This window comes from Stomoxys calcitrans, chromosome 2 (assembly GCF_963082655.1).
Source record: "Stomoxys calcitrans chromosome 2, idStoCalc2.1, whole genome shotgun sequence".
Taxonomy (NCBI): domain Eukaryota; kingdom Metazoa; phylum Arthropoda; class Insecta; order Diptera; family Muscidae; genus Stomoxys; species Stomoxys calcitrans.
The window spans coordinates 195,908,500-195,927,931 of record NC_081553.1 but is presented as its reverse complement, the minus strand read 5'-3'; the positions used below and the strand labels follow the sequence as shown (position 1 = coordinate 195,927,931).

The following is a 19,432-nucleotide window of genomic DNA, read 5'->3' as shown; positions in this document are numbered from 1 at the left end:
TAAAGGCGGAGATGCATAAGGTGGTATGGTGTTAGTGCGAAAACGTCGAGTGTGAACACCTTTATGGACAGTAAACCTGTCATCGGGCAACCAGGGCGGTAAGGTCACGAAAAGATTTGAAGTGCAAGAAGGAGATTAACGCCTTTTCTTAGGATGACACGTTGGTTTCAAATTTGCCCATGAATATTCCCTTAAGGAATAGCGGGAATATTTCGTTCATAACAAAAAATACTGTCCGAAACAAGTATAAGCTCAATAATAACAACCTCCGCTTTATTGCCGAGTCCGAACGTCTTAGACAGCGCGACACCACTTTAGTAGAGAAGTTTACACGGTGACTATATATGGTAAATACCTCATAAGTGTCGTCAGCACTGGAAGGGAATAAGTGTCGCTGAAGATTTTTTACGTATACTCTCTACGCAATTTGAGCCCAGGCGTTAAGCTTCAAAGGCGGACATCCCAATCTCTGAGCTATGGTGGCCTCTGCACCTTGATGCTGCTATACAAGACTTGAACCAGCTTAGGGGCATAGAATGGAAATCGATTAAGGATTTGGTGCGCAACTCTGAATTTCTGACATGTTTTCTCTAAACACAAAATTTTAGTGAAATTTTTTCTAAAGAAAAAATTTTCAGGAAATTTTCTCTAATAGAAAATTTTCCTGAAATTTTCTCTAACAGAACAATTTCTATGAAATTTCCTCTAATTAGATCAATACTAAACTTTAAATAGACAAAGTTTCCATGAAATTTTCCACAAATTTTTCATAAAGACAAGGTTTTCGTGAAATTTTTCAGAAAGGCAAAGTTTTTATATAGACAAAGTTACCATGTAATTTTCTCTATAGACAAAATTCTCATAAAATTTCCATTTTTCTCTAAAGACAAAATTTCCATGAAATTTTCTCTAAAGACAAAATTTCCATGAAATTTTCTCTAAAGACAAAATTTCCATGAAATTTTCTCTAAAGACAAAATTTCCATGAAATTTTCTCTAAAGACAAAATTTCCATGAAATTTTCTCTAAAGACAAAATTTCCATGAAATTTTCTCTAAAGACAAAATTTCCATGAAATTTTCTCCAAAGACAAAATTTCCATGAAATTTTCTCTAAAGACAAAATTTCCATGAAATTTTCTTTAAAGACAAAATTTCCATGAAATTTTTCTAAAGACAAAATTTTTATGAAATTTTCTCTAAAGACAAAGTTTCTATGAAATTTTCTCTAAAGACAAAATTTCCTTGAAATTTTCTCTTAAGACAAAATTTCCATGAAATTTTCTCTAAAGACAAAATTTCCATGAAATTTTCTCCAAAGACAAAATTTCCATGAAATTTTCTCTAAAGACAAAATTTCTATGAAATTTTCTTTAAAGACAAAATTTCCATGAAATTTTTCTAAAGACAAAATTTTTATGAAATTTTCTCTAAAGACAAAATTTTTATGAAATTTTCTTTAAAGACAAAATTTCCATTGATTTTAGCAGAAAAAAAAAACCAACAACAAAATGAAACAACCAAAATAAAAATTTGCGAAAAAAAGAATGGTCCCGTGGTGAAAATTTTGAATTTTTTTTTGAAATATGAAGGGGAGGCAGATGGATTTGATGATTTAAGCGAAATGTTGTTTGCACTCTTATGCAGATGAAAATTTGCCTATTCCATTAAGGAATGGGCAAAGACTTAATTGAAAGGACTTTCAGAGTAACGTACGAACCTGAAAGCCGAATTTGGAGGTTAGTATCCCTCAAAAAATGCCCCCAACGGCCATGCAGACCGACCGGTATACTGTGGGACTTAAATAAAAGAAATTTGAGAGTAAAGTACGAATTTAAAAGTCGAATTTGTGGCTAAGTCTCTGAAAGCACGGCACAAAACCCCTCCAATTAAGGGACTTGGAGAATAGATAATCAACTTCCAAATTTGGTATGAGGTTGATCCAGGAAGCCCCCTTGGGACTTTCAAACTATTAAATCTTACTTATTAGGAATGCATTTACACAGTACATACGATACAAAACAAAGTACCATCCTAAAAGGATCTATGGTCCCTGAGCACTGGCTTCATAATGTTCAAAGAAATATTGTTTCTTTAAAAAGCCACTCTAGAGTGTGGCGAAACATACCGAGCCAGCAAATTTTCTAAGAAAACAATATTTCTATATTTTTTTAACAAATTTCCACCAAGTTTCTAAAGACAAAATTCCTCGTATATGAGTATGTTTCTTTTTCTAAAAAAACACTTGTTTGCAGCTTTTTTCTTTTATTTCTTAATTATCTATGCTATACATTTTCTTTAGTATGAATGCTGTCTATGAAGCAATCACCTCAAACAGCTAAAGACAACTTGTGACGCAAAGTATTGTAACCTTGTGGAGCCACTATGTCTAATTGGCATTTGTCAAACTTATTTATGGCAATATGTCTGAAAAAAATTGTGAAAAATACTTTTTTGAAGACATAATTATAGAATGTCGTACAAATCTTCTATAGTAGATGTGTTATAAACATATGAATAATATGTATAAAATAGATGAATAATTCAAAAACAAAAATACAAAACAAAAAATTTTTTATTCTTTGTTACACTGAATGTGTAAGAACAAGTTTCGAAGTCTTTTTTAAATCTTCAAAAATTAATATAAAAATTTTTGTTTGCCCTATGCCACTTTATACAGCTATACAGCCATTGTCAATCTATGTCTTTTAATTTATAACGCGAGAAATTTATTTTTGTTACCATAAAAACAAAATCTGATTTGGTATTCCTGGTATTTAGTAATAAAAAATCAATATATTTGTCACCATATTAACATACATAATGAATATTTTTGAGTTGTTTTCATAGTTGATTTGCATATTGTGTGAATTGGTTCTGTACGGAATTGTCTCAAGAATTAATTTTGTGTTTTTGAAAAGTGGAAGAAGAAGACATTAAACGAAAATGTTATATGAATTTCTTTTTTTTTGCATTTGCAAATAAAAACAATACCTATACCAATTTTAATCTACATGCTAATCAGTCGGTGGCATTCAAATGAAAGTGATCCCATGACCCAAATCGCTTAGAAAAAGTGAGATGGATTGTTTAAAATGGAATATTATAATGTTGTGCTGAGCAAAAAAAAAAAAATCAAGAGCAAAATTATGTTTAAGCTCAACGAATTCAATGTGCACTTCTTTGTGGATTGCTTTAAGTTCTTTGTTCAGTGGAAACCAACACTTTCTGTTCCATTCTCAGCCTCATATTCTTTTTTTAAAGACAAATCACATGAAAATTAAGTTCAAATCAAAATATTCAATATAATGAAAACCTAATAAAAGTCTTCATTATATTTGTCGTATTCCTAAAGAAGCACCACTGTGCATAGACTACCATGACAGCCTTTGATATTAAATGTCTATGATCGAACTCTGACCAGAATATTCAAAAACAAGTAAAAGCGTGCTAAGTTCGACCGGGCCGAATCATATATACCCTCCACCATTGATCGCATTTGTCGAGTTCTTCCCGGTATCTCTTTTTAGACAAACAAAGGATAAAAGAAAATAATTGCTATGCTAATTGAATTGAGTTTTGGAGACCACAGTAGAAGTCTATGTGTAAAATTTCAGCGAAATCGAATAAGAATTGGGCCTTTTAGGGGCTCAAAAAGTAAAACAGGGAGATCGGTTTATAGGGGAGCTCTATCAGGCTGAAGACCGATTCAAACCATATTTGACACATATATTGAAGGTCATGGGAGAAGCCTTTGTACAAAATTTCAGCCAAATCGGATAATAATTACGCCCTCTCGAGGCTCAAGAAGTCAAGATCCCAGATCGGTTTATATGACAACTATATCAAATTATGGACCGATTTGAACCATATTTGGCACAATGGTTGGAAGACATAACAAAACACCGCATGCAAAATGTCAGCCAAATCGGATAGGAATTGCGCCCTCTAATGGGTCAAGAAGTCAAGATCCAAGATTGATTTATATGGCAGCTATATCAGGTTATGAACCGATTTACACCGTACTTGGCACAGTTATTGGACGTCATAACGAAACACCGCATACAAGATTTCAGCCAAATCGGATAAGAATTGCGCCCTCTAATGGGTCAAGAAGTCAAGATCCAAGATTGATTTATATGGCAGCTATATCAGGTTATGAACCGATTTGAAGCATAATTATCACATTTGTTAGAAACTATAACAAAACATCTCATGCAAATCGGACAGGAATTGAGTCCTCTAGAGGCTCAAGAAGTCAGGACCCCAGATCGGTTTATATGACAGCTATGTCAGGTTATGGACCCATTTGAACCATAATTAGCACAGTTGTTAGAAACTATAACAAAACGTCTCATGCAAAATTTCAGCTAAATCGGATAAGAATTGCGTCCTCTATTGGCTGAAGAACTCAAGATCCCAGACCGGTTTATATGGCAGCTATATCAAAATATGGACCGATATGGCCCATTTACAATCCCAACCGACCTACACTTATAAAAAGTATTTGTGCAAAATTTCAAGCGGATAGCTTTACTCCTTCGAAAGTTAGCGTGCTTTCAAAAGACAGAAGGGCGGACGGACAGACAGACGGACGGACGGAGAGACGAACATGGCTAGATCAACTTAAAATATCATGACGATCAAAAACATATATACTTCATGGGGTTTTAGACGAATATTTCGAGGTGTTACAAAGAGAATGGCGAAGTTAGTATACCCCATCCTATGGTGCAGGGTATAAAAAACAAGTAAAAAGGCATTAAGTTCGGCCGGGCCAAACTTTGGATACCCACCACCTCGGGTATATATGTAAACCCCATTTCGTCACAATCCGCAGAAAATTGGATAACTTAAACACCCAAATTCGGCACGGACATTGAGTGGTCTAATATATATGTCACTATTCAATTTTGTAGATATATCCAATTATAAACCGATCTGAACCATATTAATGTCGGATGTTGGGAGGTCTTAACCTACTCACTGTTTTAAATTTCAGCGAAATCGGTTAATAAATGAAGCTTTTATTGGCTTCAGCCCCTTATCGTCAGATGGGTCTATATGGCAGCTATATCAAAATATAGTCCGATCTGAACTATATTTAGGTCGGGTGTCAGGAGTCTTAGATTTAACTCATTTTTTCAAATTTTAGCGAAATCGGTTAAAAAAATAATGCTTTTATGGGCTTCAGACCCTTTATCGGCAGATCGGTCTATATGACAGCTATATCTAAATATAGTCCTACATGTACCATATTTGGGTCGGATGTTGAGAGGCTTAAAACTGCGCGCTATTCCAAATTTCAGCGAAATCGGATAAAAAATAAAGCTTTTATGGCCTTCAGACCCTTTATCGGGAGATCAGTGTAAATGACAGCTATATCTAAATATAGTCCGATCTGAATCATATTAACATCAGATGTTGGGAGGCTTAAAATAACCGCCTGTTTTAAATTTCAAAATCGGGTAATAAATAAAGCTTTTATGGGTTTCAGACCCTTTATCGGAGGATCGGTGTAAATGACAGCTATATCTAAATATAGACCGATCTGAACCATATTTACATCAGATGTTGGGAAGCTTAAAATTACCACCTGTTTTAAATTTCAGCGAAATCGGGTAATAAGTAAAGCGTGTATGGGTTTCAGACCCTTTATCGGGGGATCGGTGTATATGACAGCTATATCTAAATATAGTCCGAACTGAACCATATTTACATCAGATGTTGGGATGCTTAAAATAACCACCTGTTTTAAATTTCAGCGAAATCGGGTAATAAATAAAGGGTTTCAGACCAATTATCACAAGATCGGTCCATATGGCAGCTATATCTAAATATGGACCGATCTAATCCATATTTAGGTCAGATATCGGGAGGCTTAAAATAACCCACTGTTGCAAATTGCAGCGAAATCGGGTAATAAATAAATCTTTTATGGTCTTCATACTCTTTATCGGGAGTGCGGTTTATATGGTAGCTATATCTAAATATCGTCCTATCCATATTTGGGTCAGTTCGTCGGGAAGCCTTAAACTACTCACTGTTTCATATTTCAAAAAAATCGAATAAAAAATAAAGTTTTTACGGGCATTAGACCCTTTATCGAAAAATCGGTCTATATAGCAGCTATATCCAAATATGGTCCGATTTGGCCCGTTCAAGAACTTAACCAGCGGCATCAAAAGACGTAACTGTGCCAAATTTCAGCTCAATATCTTAATTTTTGAAGCATTTAGAGTTATTACAACAGACGGACGGACAGACATCGTTAAATCGTCTTAGAACTTTACGACGATCCGAAATTTATATACTTTGTAGGGTCGGAACTAGATATTTCGACGTGTTGCAAAGGGAATGACTTAATGGATATACTCCCTATCCTACGGTGGTGGGTATAATTAGCGGCATCATTTGTAAAGCCTTCAGTCATGTAAAACTTCTCAAACTTCTCTTTGAACGGGGTTGCTTAGTGGCACGCGGCTTAGACTTTACTATGAAAATGGAGTCCTATATCACTGTCCTTCCAACCTCCTTCAATAGGATATTTGGAGGAAAATTTATAGAATTTGCATACAAAGGTTTTACCACATTATATATGCCGGTTTATATAGAGGAATCTGTAAGTTTGATACATTTAAAAATCTTCACAGAGACTATGTTTATACAATGTTTCTGCACTTCTATATATTCCCCTAACTATCCTTTTTATAGATCCATCATGAAAAATAATGTATCTAAACAATGAAACATTTAAAATTATACAAATGATTTTAGTGTTCTGCAAATACGGATTTGTTTACTTTTGTGAAAGACATCATTCTCATTTAATTTAGATTTGTTTATTTAAGTTTGCAAGTTATTTTTATTTATTTATTGCTTATTTCTTCTGGATATGCAAAAATTTATTTGCAAAAAAGAAATTTTCTTTTTTCAAGAATATAAACGAACAAAATGAGCACAATTTTCTATGAATTCATTTTTAGACTGGGACAAGCGACAAGAAAAATAGAGAAACTTGTTTAAATGAAATCACTACACAGAAAAAACTTTGATAAAAACAGTTTACAATTAAAAATTTAATCGAAAATTAAATCGTTTGCAATTTAAAAATTAATTGATTCTATCATTCTTAAATTAAATATGACTTTCAATTATAGTCGTGATTACAAGTTTTGCAAATTCAATGTGAAAGAATTTTCAATCACAATAGTGATTGTAATTTTTTTAATTTTCAATTAAAAAATTAATTTAATCAATCATTTTTTAATGGAATGGAAAAATGTTTGAATTTATAAACCAAGATCGGTTTATATGGCAGCTATATCAGGTTATAGACCGATTTGAACCATACTTAGCACAGTTGTAAGTGATATCAAAACACTATGTGCAAAATGTCAGTCAAATCGGACGAGAATTGCGCCCTCCAGAGGCTCAAGAAGTCAAGACCAAAGATCTTATTGTATGGCAGCTATATCAAAACATGGACCAATTTGGCCCATTTACAATCCCAACCGACCTACACTAATAAGAAGTATTTGTGCAAAATTTTAAGCGGCTGGCTCTACTCCTTCAGAAGTTAGCATGCTTTCGACAGACAGACGGACGGACATGGCTAGTTCGACTTAAAATGTCACGACAATCAAGAATATATATACTTTATGGGGTCTTAGACGCATATTTAGAGGTGTTACAAACAGAATGACGAAATTAGTATACCCCCATTCTATGGTAGAGGGTATGAAGATAAGGTATTTAAGCAAATTTTTTCAATAAAGACTATTCAATGAAATGTCCAATCTCGGCCAAAATTTCAATAAATAAAAGTTAAAACTCGTATATCCCCAAAACCCCTGAAGTCATTAAACATATCAAACCAACTTTTTTTGTAGGGATTTTTGGGTACTATCCAGCGAAAAAGAATTTTGAAAATCGGACCACAAATGAAATTTGGCAGCCCGAATAATTTTTCGAAATACCGAGGTGACCAGCTTTAGGAGCCTGCCAAGAGGCGCCCGGACAACTTAGGGCCTTGATATTTTTCACTTGGACGACAGTGGTTTCATCAGCCACACAGCACACGCTACAATCGATTTATATTGGGTTGCCCAAAAAGTAATTGCGGATTTTTTAAAAGAAAGTAAATGCATTTTTAACAAAACTTAGAATGAACTTTAATCAAATATACCTTTTTTACACTTTTTTTCTAAAGCAAGCTAAAAGTAACAGCTGATAACTGACAGAAGAAGGTATGCAATTACAGAGTCACAAGCTGTGAAAAAATTTGTCAACGCCGACTATATGAAAAATCCGCAATTACTTTTTGGGCAACCCAATAGAAGAGTAAGTTTGATGAGCGTGTAATCTCAAGAAATGGAGCAGTCAATTGGCCGCCTTGTTCGTGCGATTTGAGGACTCTATACCATTTTATTTTGGACTACGTCAAGTCTATGCCAACAAACCAACGACTTCGGGAGAGCTCAGAGCCAACATTGAACGGGAAATAGCGATCGTTTCGGCCGAAAGGTGTAGCCGAGTTATCAAAAATTGGGTCCCAGGTATTGACAGATGCAATATGAACGAAGTCGAGTTCCATTGATTAATGTTTTGAATGTACTTTCAGCCGATAATAAAGTTTTTGAAATTTCTCAATTGGTTTGTGTTTTAGTTAAAAAAACGTTGTCTATTGAAAAACCCGATAAATGGGCCAAGGCGGTCCATATTTAGATATAGTTTGCATATAAACCGATTGCACTTTTAGAACCTCTTGAGGGCTCAAATCTTATTTGCCTACAATTTTGCACGGTGACTTCAAAAATGACCTCCAGCATTTTTACCGAGCATGGTCCAACTCGTTCTATAACCTTTTTCGAAATTTTGCCCATGAACATTCCACTAAGGAACAGGGGCAAACTTCTCACATATTAATGAGTGCAGTCCAATTCAAGTTTAAGCTCAATGATAAGGGGCCTCCATTTTATAGTCGAATCCGAACGACGTGCCGCACTGCGTCATCTCTTTAGAGAGAAGTTTTACATGGCATAGTACCTCACAAGTGTTGCCAGCATTAAGATGGGAAAACCTCATATGTCTCTCATATAAATCGATCTCCTGATTATTCTTCTTTAAACTGGAGAGTACCCAAATGTTTGCCTATTTGGTTGAAATTTGGCATATAGACTATAGAGGGTGCAACTATTATACGGTTCGAGTTCAGCAAGTATTTTGTGATTTACTAAATTTCGCACGATGTATTTTTATATGACCTCCAATATCTCTACAAAGTATGACCGGAATCAATCCATAAACTGACAGTGCTCTTATAAGGAGGCCACCGTAGCGCAGAGGTTAGCATGTCCGCCTATGGAGCTGAACGCCTGGGTTCGAATCCCGGCGAGACCATCAAAAAATTTTTTTTCGGCGGTGGTTTTCCTCTCCTAATGCTGGCAATATTTGTGAGGCAGTATGCCATGTAAAACTTCTCTCCAAAGAGGTGTTGCACTGCGGCACGCCGTTCGGACTCGGCAATAAAAAGGCGGCCCCTTATCATTGAGCTTACACTTGAATCGGACTGCGCTCATTGATATGTGAGAATTTTGCCCCTGTTCCTTAGTGGAATGTTCTTGGGAAAAAACTGCAATTTTGCTCTTATAAAAACCCATCTCCCAACTTTACTTTTTAAGCCGTCAAAGTTTTGAGGCGTAAGTCTCAGACCAATTGGCTGAATTTTGCAAAATGATTTCTGCTATGACGTCTACCTAAAATTTCAATTTTGTTTATCAGCTGTTTTTAGATACAATTTATAGTCCATTAATAAAACTTTAAATTTATATTGAGGTCGTAAACCATTATAATATTATTTGTGTTGTTTATTTTATATTCGTTTAAAAAATTAAAATAAATGGATTTATTTATTTATATAGTATGAGAAGGAATATTTTTTATTTAATTGAAAAAAAAAAACATTTATTTCAAATACGTTCTCTTTTGCATTCCTATTGGATTAGTTGGTTTTTAAATTTTGGTTTGTTTTTTTTTTTATTTTCATTTTAAATTATTTCTTTGCACATTAGGCGTGTTTTTGGATTTTTTTCTTAATTTTTTGTAACACTGCAGCGCTGTTTTTTTTAATGAAACCAATTATTTTCTTATGTTTATAATCTTTTAAACTATTTTAATTCCTTTTTCCAATTTTTTTTAATTTTTTATAAATATGTTTGTTAAACTGTTTGGAATTTCTTTTTGTGTTTTGATTACTTTATTTTTTTTAATTACTAATTTTGTTTGAAAATTTTGATTTGTTTGTCATCATTTTTGTATTTTTTATTCCCTTTTGGTTTCATTTTATGACTTTACTTGCACTTTCAAAACACCTTGATTTTTGTAATTTCGTGGAAATCACTTTCAATGACTTTTTGGACTTATTATAGTTTCAACTACTTTTTGTTTAAGACTTTTTTAATTTTCACAAAAAAAAATGGAAAATCATAAAAAATTTACAAAAAAAGCTCAAAATCACGTTTTATGTTAACAAATGAGGTTAATTATGCTTTCACAACTGTGGGTCTCACTGAACTTTTGGTTTCATGTTTCGACTTTTTTGTTGTTTTTGTTTTTAATATATTTTCTCACTGCACACTAGACTTTAGACCCCTAGTTAGCCTAAATTAGCTTGACATCATTGTTAATATTTCCCAATACATATTTCTTTGACTTTTCCTTATATTTCTCAATACTTTTTTCTTTGACTTTTCCTTTTTTTTTTAGATTTTTTGCTATGCTTTTTATTTTTCACTTAATCTCTATTAATCTTTGTGGTATTTTAAGTAACGAGCCCATTAGTATTGGGCTCACTTGAAGGGTATTTCTCAATAGAGGCACTGTCATACTTGTATGGTAATTTCTCATAAACAATAACAAAAACTATCGAAAAACGGAAAACTATGCCAAAAATATAAAATTTATGTTCGCGTTTTGCTGTAGTGGCTATGAAAATTAGCGGCGTATATTTGCACAGATTTTTCCGGCCGATATTGATGATCTTTTTTTTTTGGTTTTTTCGAGTAATAACAACGTTGTTGGCTTTTGCTATTTCGCTGGCTGGTCGTTGATTTTGCTCGCGTTTTCTTTTTTTGGTTCTGTTCGGAGGGATATTTTCATGTGTTCGAACCCAAAAAATTCACTTCACTACGCGCTACAAATGTTCTGACCGCGAGCAATTTTTCAACTGATTCAGCTAAATTCACCAAATGACGACAGAAATCTCATTTTGGATGATATTTTTTTTTGCTGCTGTTTTGCTTCTGTTCGAAAAACAGCAGCAGTGGCTGGCTGCAACAACAACAACAACAACACCAAATGAAAAGATTGCCATAAAACAAGCCCACATCTCTCGGAACGTTTGAAGGAAAAAATCAAAAGATCTTCCCCCCTTTTTAGAAAAAGTACACAAGCGCAAAAATACACACAAAAATGCGAGTGCGGCTCACTGCCTTTTCTCGATCGCCGCCGCTGTTGCTGTTTGGCCGGACCAGCGGAAAATGTTGCCCTGTGCAACTCACGAATTAAATGAAAAACCTATTACAAATAAAATGGCCAGCGGTGCGGTACTATATGCCATGTACATAGACTACAATGTCCATTTGTATGTCTGTCCGTCCGTTAGTCTGCCTATCTGCATAGGAGAACCGGGCGGCTAATGTCGTTATAGGCAGTGTAGCAGTAGCAGCAAATTCCACACTGCTGATTTTTACCGGCGGCGGCAACAATTGTTGCTCAAACATTAATGTTGATACGTGCCTTCCTTTCTCTTGCCTTACTTGTTGCAAGCATTCATCATCAGTTAATGTGCAACTGAATGTGGCATTTACTTTTTTACAATTTTATCATTGCGTGCATTTACTTTCCTCCCCATGGGAAATTTTTGGTATCATATTTACAAGCTAGACGCCGCAAGTTTTTTCCTACCTCCCTCCCTCCCCCATGATGCAGACAGGGCAACCTGATGGATTTGGATGGCATGCAACAAAACTGTTCAGACAACCAAGCAGAGAGCCGGCTCTAGCGGGCAACATAGCCAGCCAGTAAGGCAGCCAGTCATTTGGCACCTATGAAAGCAGGCGACTATAGTACACAGAGAGAAAAAATAACAAAACTCAAAATAAAACAATAAGAGGCATGCTAAGTTCGGCCGGGCCGAGGTTTGAAAACCCACCACCATGGATTCTGCTAAAAGTTTACGACAGAATATTTGTTCCACTAGCCGAACGTAGAATAGCGTTCCAAGCGACTCGATCTTCTGCGCTCATTCTAAAATCTCTGACACCAAGTTTCGAGGTGTCTCCCACAACTTGATCTTTCCATCGGGCTTTTGGTCTTCCCGGTTTGCGTGTGCCACCGTGTTTGCCTTCAAAAGACTTCTTTGCTGGAGCTTCTTCATCCATTCTGACAACATGACCTAGCCAACGCAGCCGTTGTATTTTGGCGCGTGTAACTATGCTATCGTCGTCATACAGCTCGTGGTTCATATGTCGCCTATATTCTCCGTTAACGCAAACGGGTCCATATATTTTACGAAGAATCTTTCTCTCAAATACTCCAAGCACTGCCTCATCTGCTTTCACAAGTACCCATGCTTCAGAACCATATAACAGCACGGGTAATATCAGTGCAAAACTTAAAGCTTCTACGGCTTTTATACCGATTTGGACAATAGTTATCATGGATGTTGGAAGTCAACACAAAACACTACGGGCAAAATTTCAGTAAAATCGGACAAGAATTGCGATTTCCAGGGTCTCAAGGCGTCAACTCGAAAGAAAGATATATATGGTAGCTATATCAGGTTATAGACCGATTTGCACCATACATGGCACAGTTGATGGAAGTCGTAACGGAACACTTAATGTGAAATTTCAGCCCAATCGGATAAAAATTGCGGCATGTAGCGGCTCAGGAGTCACATCGAGAGATTGGAATGCTTTGGATCTATAACAGGTTGTACACCGATTTAGAACATACCTGGCTCTATCGTTTGAAATCGTAGCAGATGACTGCGTACGCAATTTCAGCCTAATCGGATAATAATTGCAGCTTCTAGGGGCTCATGATGCAGAATACTAAGAGGTTCAGATAGCAGAACACTAAGTGCAAAATTTCGCCTCAATTTGATAATAATTTCGGCTTCTCAAGCTCAAGATGTCAAATCGGGAGAACGGTTTACATAGATCTATTGAGAGTTATATACTGATTTGGACCACACTTGGCACGGTAGTTGAAAGTAACGGAACACTACGTACAAAATTTTAGTCAAATCGGATAACAACTGCGGCTTCCAGGGGCTCAAGATCTCAAATCGATATACATATATGCAAGTTATATAAGACTATATACCGGTTTAGACCGTTCATGCCACGGTAGTTGAAAGGCGTACCAGAACACTCAATGCTAAATGTCAGCCAAATCGAATAACAAATGCGACTTCAAGGGCCTTCAGATGTCAAATCAGGAGATGGGTTTATATGAGAGCTATATAAGGGACCGATTGGACCGATTTAGACCATACATTCCAAGGATGTTGGATGTGATAACAGTACACAACGTGCAAAATGTTAGCCAAATTGGATAAGAACTGCTGCCTCCAGGCGATCCAGATCTCAAATCGGGAGATCGATTCATATGTCAGCTATATCCAACCGTTTTGTCCCATTTGCAAGCGGATTTATTTATTCGTTGGACCACTGTCGTGGTTTCGACAGACGGACAAAAGGACGGATATGGCTAGAATCGACTTAAAATGTAAAAACGACCAAGAATATATATATATATATATATATGTATATGTATATATGTATATATATATATATATATATATATATATATATATATATATATATGACGGGACCACGGGATCGTTATGCGCCATCTTAGAAAATTTAAAGAAAATCGGTTCAGTTGTTTTTGAGTCTATAGGGAACTTAGAAACAAACCGACAAACAAACACAATTTGATTGTTTTTTTTTTTTTTTTTTTTTTATTTATTTTCATTACAACTGAGTTACACTCATCTAGTAATTTTAAGATAGCGTATAGATAAATAATACAAACTAGAGAATTTAGCCTAGTTCGAATTCATTTTGTGGAAATAGTTCAGTAACTACATCCTAGTTCTTGGGATTTAGGGCCTCTTAAGGGACTAGATCCATTGGTATAGTTCTTTGAAGTCTTCTGGTGGCTGGATAGTTTCGAACAATATTATTTAAGTCAGAGTTAACGTGACTATGTAACTTGTTCGCATGTTTCAGGGCGTGAATGGATATTTCCTCTGATATTGTCCTCACTCCCAAGTCTCTGTGCAGATCGGTGTTTCGTATGTACCAAGGTGCATTAGCAATGGTACGAAGGATTAAATTTTGGGTTTTTTGAATCTTTTCTACTTCATTCTTGGCAGCGCAACCCCAAAGTTGTATTCCGTAGGTCCATATTGGTTTAATCATTTGATTATACAAAAGAAGTTTGTTTTGAATCGATATTCTATTGTCCACTAGCATCCAGTACAGCTCTGAGAATTTTATTTTTATTTCCTTATTTTTTTTCTTCACGTGCTCTTTCCATTTAATTTTAGTGTCTAGGGTCATTCCCAAATATTTTGCTGTGTTTGCGAATGGTATTACTTTACCATTTAGATATAATGGTAAATAACGAAGCTCTTTGTTTGTGAAAAGTATGTGGATTGACTTGTTTTCATTTAGATTCATCCTCCATTTGTTTATCCAAAGTAAAATGTCCGACAGAGCTGCTTGAAGTTTATTTGTAGCTTCAATTTCACTATTGGCAGTCGTAAGAATTGCAGTGTCATCGGCAAATGTTGCAATTGTTGCATCAGGCGGGTTTGGTATATCTCTGGTGTAAAGAAGGTATAAAACAGGGCCTAGGACACTCCCCTGAGGTACTCCAGCCTTTATTGGTTTTAGTTTTGAATAATTATTTTCTATTTTTACTCGAAAGTGTCTGTTGGTTAAGTATGATTCCAAGATTTCATAAAATTCCTTTGGGAGATCGTTATGAAGTTTGGTTAAGAGCCCTTGGTGCCAAACTTTGTCAAATGCTTGTCCCACGTCTAAAAACACGGCAGAGCAGACGAGTTTGTTTTCAATGGCTCTTTCGGCTATATCAACTATTCGGTGAACTTGTTGTATAGTTGAATGATTATTTCGGAATCCAAACTGATGGTCAGGTATGAGAAGCCTACTTGTTAATAAGGGACGCAATCTTTTTAATAGCAACTTTTCAAATATCTTTGACATAACCGGTAGTAGCGATATCGGACGGTATGATGTTATTTCATGATCAGGTTTTCCAGGTTTCTTGATTACGATAACTTCTGCAACTTTCCATTCTAATGGAACATGTCGCAGACGAAAACATGCATTTATTATAAATAAAAGCTTTTTAACAGCTATATGTGGAAGCTTTTTAAGTATTTTGGTTGTTATTAAGTCATAACCTGGAGATTTCTTAGCGCTCAGATCTTTGGCGATGAGATTTTCTAGCTCTTTAATTGTAGCTGGTTTAATGACTTGGTTGTCACATTTTTCTAATTTATAAGTTTCTTCATTGTCAGACCTACATTCAAGTGGTTTAAATATGTTGCTAAAATAATTTGCAAACAAATCTACTTTTTCTTCGGCTTTTTTTACCCATGATCCATCTACATTTTTAAGTGGTGGAATGGTTGGGGAAGCTTGATTTAATTGCCGCGTGGCCTTCCATAGGTTGTAGTTGGTTTCTTTGGTTGCTGTTAGGTTTCCTAAGTATCTAGACATAGCCTTATTTTTTGACTCCTGTGTGATGCGTTTGAGTTCATTAACAAGCCTGTTCAATGTTCTTTTATTTTCGATTGTTCTTTCTCTTTGCCATTTCTTCCTAGCTTTTCTTTTCTTCGATAAAAGGTCTCTAATTTCCTTCGGATATGTGCCAGTAGTGTTGGTATGACTTGTAGTAGGAGTACTTTCCCATGCAGACGTTTGTATTGCGTTGATGAAGCTTGTCAACTCTTCATCAATTTGATCTTTGGTTCTAAGGGGAATCTTTAGTTCAATTTTCTCAGACAATATATATTTGAAAAATTGCCAGTTAGTACGATTATTCGAGAGAAAACTTGGAGTTTCTTTTTCGATAAAATTATCACTGACGGTCATTATCACTGCAGAATGATCCGATGATGATAATGCAGCTGTGTTCTCAATGTAAATAAAGTTTTTAGGTATATTTTTAGTAACAAAAAAATCAATTAAATCTGGAATACGTTGCTCATTCGATGGCCAATACGTAGGCTCGTTTCCTGAATATATCTCACATTTTAGAGCTCTGCATGCTTTGTGAAGTTGGTGTCCTTTGGGTGTAGTTAATCTAGAACCCCAGAGTTTGTTTTTAGCATTGAAATCTCCTCCTAATATAAAGTGATTTTGAAAACCTTTTAAAACTTCAATGTAGTGTTCGCTTTTAATGTTATGCCTTGGAGGTGAATAGATAGCACATATTTTAAAGGTCTTATTATATTTTAAGCTCACTGATACACATGCAATTTGAAACATTTCATTCTCTATTTTCTCTTCTTCTTGGTGTTCAATATTATTTTTGATTATTATTGAGGCTCCTCCTCTCGGTCTTTGGGAAGGATGAACTGCATTATAAATCATGTACCCTTTGACACTGACATGTGTATGTCTAGTCAGATGGCTTTCTGAGATTAATAATATATCAATTTTGTGGTCGTTGAGAAAATATTCTATTTCATTAATGCGGCTCACTAAGCCATTACAGTTCCATGTTGTTATTCGCAGAGTAGCCATTATTGTGGGACTATATTTTGCGCGTTTATTATGATAGCGTTTATTTTATCTATTAATTTTTCATTTAATACCGCTTGATCATCCAAACGGCGATTAATTTTTTGCATATTTTTTAGGATTTCGTTTAAGATCAATGAATTATCTGTTGCATTTTGTGCGTTGTTTGGGCTCAAAGCCTCTGCAAAAGTTTTTGGTTGCATGTTTTGCCGGTTCATTCCTTGAAATGGTTGTTGGACACGTGCTTGTTGGAGTCTTTGGAAGGTTTGGTTTTGATATTGAGGTTGTAGCAATTGGTGGTCTCTTGTACGTGTTCCCAGTGGTTCTTCGTTATCCTGAATTTTTCTTGTTCCCTCTTTCATGAGTCTAGTTTTATTTCTCATTTTTTGCAATTCCTTTGCCACTTCGCAACCTCTATAGCTGGCTGGGTGGTTACCTTTACAGTTAATACATTTTGGAACTATTGTTTTAGGCTTTTCACAGTTTTCTGTGTCGTGTTTACCAGCACATTTAACACATCTCGCCTCCTTTTGGCAATATCGTTTAGTATGATTGAATCCCTGGCACCTTTTGCACTGCGGAATTAATCTCGTTTGTGCACGTACCGCTTCTACTTTAACTCTTAAGTTGAGAATGCTAGTAATTTTAAAGATATTTTCCATGTTATCATCTCTGTGGAAAGTGACTCGAAATATAGGCAGTTTTCTGTATGTATAAGAGTTGCTTTCTTCTTTTCTCTCTTTCTTTAAAATGTTCACTGCATCAAGGGGATTGAAGCCTTTGTTTTGAAGATCTTCTATGATGTCTTCTTTAGTGCATGTATGGTGGAGGCCTCTTATAATTACTTTGTTTGGCCTCTCTGTTTTATTTTCATATGTGTACCATTCGAATTTCATTGAATTTAATGTTGCTGATAAGTTTCTGTACCCTGTTGAGTCAGAAGTGTTAATTTTCCACACATTATTGTTCAAAGAAGTAATAGTAACATTTTGGACATTTGCAGATTTTAGAATGTTTTTTATTCCTTCATAGCTAGTTACTCCTACAACATTAATTGGAGGAGGTTTATCAACCCATCCTTGTTTCACTGCGTTTTGTTTATTTATATTGTTGTTTTCACTATTAGTTTTAGGTGGGTTGTATTGTTTATTACCTTGGTCTTGGTTGACTTTGTTAGCAGTTGATCTGTTCTTTTTTGACCTCTGGACGATCCAATTAGTTTCCCTTTCTAGTTCCTCTTCATCTGTTACATATTGATGAGCATTTACATTCACGTTTTGTTCCTCTTCGGAGTTTTGATCATAGTTTACGATGTTTTCATCAACCATGGAAGCGCTATCATTATATCTTTCATGTTGAAAATCGTTATTGGAATGCAATTGTTCTTTAAGGGCAATGTTTTCGTGCTTCAAATGTTGTAGTTCAGCAAGAATGTTATCAATAGAATGCTGCATTTCATGAATTTGCTGCTTTAACATAGTGTTTTCATTCTGAATAATCTGTATTCTATTACCTCGTAAAGGCGTTCCTCCGCCAGGAGGCGGGTTATTAAAACTCATTTTAAATTTTAAATACAGTGACCGTTAATAACAGGGTGACTATATGTATATTTTCTTTAAAGTCATGAACACCACCACAGTTGTTTGAACTAAGTCTGGCAACACCATTTGACTGTCAGACTGAGAAACAAGATCAGCTGCTGTTGTTTTATTTCTTATCACAAGGGACAGATATAGTTTGTTTTTTAATCGTAATTTTGAGTTTTTTCACTAGTGGTGAGTTTCTTTTGCATCCAAGTGTGTTTTTCTTTTGCAAAATGTTTTGCCGTTTGTGTGCACACCCGACAATTCCCGAGAAGAGATAATAATCGATGCACTACCCAGGAGTGTAAGGAATTTTTTGCACTACTTTTAATGGTGATGGTATGTTATGTTTATATTGTATTTTGTATACGAACGGAGCGCTTTGATAACACGACCACAACAGGCCACAATAACACGAATAACTCGATATATATATATATATATATACCTTTTTGGGTCTAAGAGTAATACCTCAAGGTGATACACACGGAATGGCTAGAAATATGTATCCTATGATTATGGGTATAATGAATTATCTTATATATTAAAATCAAATTGTGTTTGTTTGTCGGTTTGTTTCTAAGTTCCCTATAGACTCAAAAACGACTGAACCGATTTTCTTGAAATTTTCTAAGATGGCGCATAACGATCCCGTGGTGAAAATAGGGTACTCAATTTTTTGATATCTAAAGGGGGGCAGACTCTCCCACTTATTCTAATTTTCAGAAACGCCAGATCTCGCCAGAAATTGTATGGGCTCTCTTACAGTAACTTAAAAATAGAAATTTGGTATTCAAATTTCGGATGGGGTACCTAGGGGGGCCGCCCAACCCCCATAACCTACCAAATATATATAAAGAATAGAAAACGTAACTGATATCCAATTGTCGAACCAAGTGTTTGGGGGACCACCCCAACCCCCAAAACACCCTTAAATGGGACTTATTTACCGACCATGGCAATATGGGACTCAAATGAAAGGTATTTGCGAATAGAATAC

The 19,432-nt window shown here is 35.3% G+C and overlaps 1 protein-coding gene across 6 annotated transcripts in view; it reads right to left on the bottom strand.

The window, feature by feature from the left end:
• The window catches only part of LOC106086373 (tight junction protein ZO-1), a 445,342-nt gene that overhangs the window by 176,293 nt on the left and 249,617 nt on the right, over positions 1-19,432 (bottom strand). Inside the window, exon 1 of one of the 6 annotated variants that reach the window (XM_013251025.2) lies at positions 10,889-11,224. The exons of the other annotated variants lie outside the window; for them this stretch is intronic. The gene's annotated coding sequence lies outside the window, so the exon portion shown is untranslated. Of the gene's footprint in view, positions 1-10,888; positions 11,225-19,432 lie in introns of those variants that run through there. 6 annotated transcript variants of the gene reach the window in all.